Here is a 4,321-nt window from a genome sequence, read left to right on the forward strand (position 1 = left end):
TTTCCTGCTCAGTCTTTGTATCTTTCTCATCATGTTAATGATGGGATCCATCTGAACCCACCTTTGCATCATTGCCAGCCTGTTTGTTCTCAGGGATATAAAATATGTGCTGGACTGCCTCCAGAAGCTTCCCCAAACACTTGTCACGATGACCATCACCTGTTAGTGAATCAAACTTCTCTAAGATAGCATGATGCTCTAATGAAATACCTGCACCACTTCCAAGAGTTTCAGCCTTTAGTGGCGTCTTCCTCCCTCCTAACATCAACAGGACTTATGTTCGCTTTCCGAAAAGATCTTTTAGCCTTACAAATATATATATATATATATAATTTTTAAATTAGTGTGTGTTTTTGGACCAACCAGTAAAAACAATTTATAATTTTATCTTAAAATACTAAATAATTGTATTTTGATTTGTTAATTTTAGGATTTCACCCGTAGTATACGGTCCCGCTTTGGATAATTGTAGAAATTAAGGAAAGATCTAAATGATTCAATTCCGGGTCAGAGAAAAAAACGACCTAATTAAATGCGCAAATTTGTTCTTCAAAAATGTTAATATATATTACACACATACTTTTTTTCTTCATTGATTAAGTAGTCCGTTTCAAAAAATTTGAATCATAGCATATGCAGGAAAAAATCTAAGGTTTTATTAACTACATATATTTTATAATAATTCAAATAATATAAATATAAGATCAAATAAAAGTAAAATGAGAATCATATATTTATGTATAAATTAGGTAGAGAGGTTTTAGGAAATTAGCTCAAATTTGTTATATTAGCATTAAATCATCATATTTGATTTCCTTATCTATAAAAATCGTAAATAATATACCATAAATAAAGAGTTTAGATATAATAATTAATTGAGAAAATATTTTATATATTTTAGATTTTATTAATTAATTCCGTTTTTAAATTTTGCCAAAATTTAAGAAAAGATCCGATTGAGATTTCCGGGTCAAAATTGAATCAAAATCCGACCCGATTAGGATCCCTTAAAAGTGTTGCAAAAATCAAAATCCGACCCGATTAGGATCCCTTAAAAGTGTTGAAAAATGTATAGTAGATACAACAAATTTTTATGTAATCAATTAGATTAAGCCTCGCGTATACGCGGGTTTAAAATTAAAACTTTTATAACCCTTATAAAAAAGAAAAAATTGGATTCGCGTATATGTGGGTTTATAACTAAAATTTTATAATCCGCATAAAAAAAAAACAAAATTAGATATCTTGTAAATATTTTGAAATTACTTTATTTAATTTTCCAATTTATTTATTAATTATTTTCATATATGTTTAAATATATAATTTTTTGTAAACAATTCTGTTTCAAAAAATTTTATATTTCTATCCGGTGAAATCAATCTTTACGCATCAACCTTCTGAACGTTGATAAAAGAATTTGTACCTTATCAAAATGTATAGAACCATACGAAAAATTTTACATTTGGATTGAGAGCTCACTACAAAAAATGTCCACATTGATAGCACTAGACGATAGCGCATTTTCCTGACCTGCTATAATAGATGAGTTTGTGATTTTGGTTACTTTTTAATAGCACCTGATAAATGCTAAAACCGAAAATCCTTAAGCGGGAAACAAAAATGACCTATTCCGCCAACACTTAGCAAAACTTTTCACAAACATTTCCTCCTTTTACCCAAAACGTATTGAGAACTTCTCACAGACTTAGACCTAAAAAAAAATCGATTAGTGGTCTCCCTCTCTCATCCTTTCGATCTCACTGTTCTCACTCTATCGCTACCATTTCCATCACTCTATCGGTAACGATGGGTCTATCAACAAGTCTCCATAGCCTCAACCTTCGATTCCACTTTCTTCACCGGTCTCTGTTCTTTTCCATCCTAATCCCATCTAATTCATCAAAAAATTTCTCCTATACGCAAAATTCCCCTCCATCAAAGCCCAAGTCTCCACTAATTTTGAAAGGGGATCTAGGGTTTTTCTGATTTTGATTGAATTTTGAGTTTATCATTTCGTCTCTAACGAAATTGGTAATGCCGGTGGTAACGGAGGAGTCAAGAAGCCACATCGTTACCGTCCTTGAACCATCGCTGTTCGTGAGATTCATAAATCTAGTGAAGATGAGATTAGAGCCGAGAAGAATCCTCGCCCATTTGATGAAGATGATATCGCTCTCGTAAAGAATTATGTAAGCGTTTCTTTGGAACCTTATTTGAGTGGTGTTTCAGATTTTGTCGATTTTTACTCAAATTTTAGTCAAATTTTCTAGGTTTGGTTTCTTGAATGTGATAGTTTCGTCTCTTTCCTCTAGAGTAATTTCGAGCTAGATTTGTTCTTAATTGCCATTTTATGAGCATGATTTGTCTGTTTTGTTCAATTTCGTGCTATTTACTTACTTTGTTTTCTCATGAGTTTCGAGCTAGATTTTGTGCCCCACTGTTTGAATAATTCAAAGTTGAAACTTTCATAATATGAGTCATATACTTTGTTGTATCTTTTAGCTTGCTTGTCGGATTTTGAATTTCAGGTTTGATTCATTGAGTCAATAGATTATTTTCTGTCAAAGCACTATGTTAACAGGTTTAGTTCGCTCCTTTTGGATCAATACATGTTTGGTTCCAGCTCTTTAATGATCGTGAGAGGTTTAGATATGATGCATATTTTCAATTACAAAACATGATACAGGTTTTCACAAGATGCAGGTTTTCACAAGATGCAGGTCTTCACATGTGTAGGTTTTAACATTATACATAACGGTACCCACCATCAATACTTTGTTTAATGGCTTATGGTTGTGATGCTAACGTTTTCTATTAAAAAAATATGGATGTCTTGATTTAGCAGGGATGATCCGTTGATGATGTTTATGTTTAGTCAGTAACTTCTACTAATTTCAGAAAGTTTTTGTCACTATGTGCATGTGTCCTTTGGTCATTGATTCATACGTGTGTTTTGGCCACAATTTTGTCTATTTCTTTGCGGTTTTCTTTTTGTCTAGTTCTTTCAATATCCAGAAGCCAAAAGAGAAGAGCTTCTTTTTAGAGCTAGAGCTTCCTATATCTAGTATTCATCTCTTTTTTTTTTAACCCCCTTAGTGTATTTTGTGTTTTCAGTGTTCTCACTCATAATTTCTGTGGATCTGGTTGTTGTTGTTGTTGTTGTTGTCTAGAAGTTCAAGTTGTGGAGACATGTGACTGAGGCTAAGAAGAAACATTCAGAGAAGTAAAACTCGTTTTGCCTTACCTTTGACTTGAATGTATTGTTTCTATATGTGATATTGTTTTTGTTTTTCAGGAAGATGACGAAGTCTGATGAACCTAAGCCAAAAAGACTTAGAATAGCCAAGGATACGAAGAAGAGCTCTTCTACTTTAAACATGCCCAAACGACCTCTTACGGGCTTCTTTATCTTCGTGTAATGTTCATCATTTCACACTTACTTTTGTTGATAGTTAGTTGTTTAGTCTTTGGGGATTTTGCTGATGTTGCCTTTCACTTTACAGGAATATATTCTGTCATTCTTTTTGACGAGAGCATCTAAGTTCTCTCATTAAGGATGTAAGACTTTAACTTAGCTGATTGCTATGCTTGACTCCTATGTAAAGTGTTTATGAGATTTACCAAACTGTGTATTTATATATGATTGTAGGTTGCAAAGATCGGTGGTGGAAAGTGGACGTCTATGACTGAGGAATTGAGTTGCTTTATTATCTTGTTTCTTTGTTAGTTTCATGGCGATTTGTTTCTCTTTGTAGTTTATCTCATAAATTAGTTCTTTGTTGTGTAAGAGTAATAGTTAGATTTTTTTGTATAAGACTTGTTATATATGTTTTGTGTAATGAATATTTTTGATAATTTATGTAATAAAAAGAAATTATATATAAATCCAATAAAATAAATATTGCAAAACAGGGTTCAAAAATGCAAATTAAATAAAAATCAAATTAAATTTATATAGCGGAAAAATAATGTTACAACATTTTATAAAACAACACTAAACGTGTGTTACAGTAAAATATATTATAGCATTCGATTAGCGCTACAATATATAGACATTAAATAACATGCCAAAAAAACGTTATCGTATGTGGGGGTCTACCATAACAGGGGCCTAAAATAGCATTTATGAAAACGCTATCAATGACATATTATAGCTCTTCTCTCGTGTTAATAATGTAGATATTTCTTGTAGTGGCTGATGATATGGAGGTAACAATGATACTAAAGAGACGGACTTATTCTCCCTGGTTTCAAGATCTTTTATTTTGTTTTGTTTTGAAATGGTTCTTGTAAGACTAAACTTACTCTTCCGAGCTCTTAG

At 31.9% G+C, this 4,321-nt stretch overlaps 1 long non-coding RNA gene across 10 annotated transcripts; it reads left to right on the plus strand.

The window, feature by feature from the left end:
• Window positions 1–1,908: 1,908 nt before the first annotated feature.
• LOC9324348 lies at window positions 1,909–3,857 on the plus strand. 10 transcript variants are annotated; one of them, XR_002333805.1, is made up of 7 exons: window positions 1,909–2,189; window positions 2,529–2,581; window positions 2,687–2,757; window positions 3,171–3,223; window positions 3,296–3,415; window positions 3,504–3,558; window positions 3,650–3,857. It is a non-coding gene; the product is annotated as an uncharacterized LOC9324348 (long non-coding RNA). The 10 variants fall into 10 exon arrangements; XR_002333808.1 differs by having other exon boundaries at window positions 1,910–2,189; window positions 2,704–2,757; XR_002333803.1 differs by lacking the exon at window positions 2,529–2,581 and having other exon boundaries at window positions 1,911–2,189.
• The last annotated feature ends 464 nt before the right edge of the window (window positions 3,858–4,321 follow it).

The sequence above is a fragment of the Arabidopsis lyrata genome, assembly GCF_000004255.2.
Source record: "Arabidopsis lyrata subsp. lyrata unplaced genomic scaffold ARALYscaffold_2, whole genome shotgun sequence".
NCBI classification, from domain to species: domain Eukaryota; kingdom Viridiplantae; phylum Streptophyta; class Magnoliopsida; order Brassicales; family Brassicaceae; genus Arabidopsis; species Arabidopsis lyrata.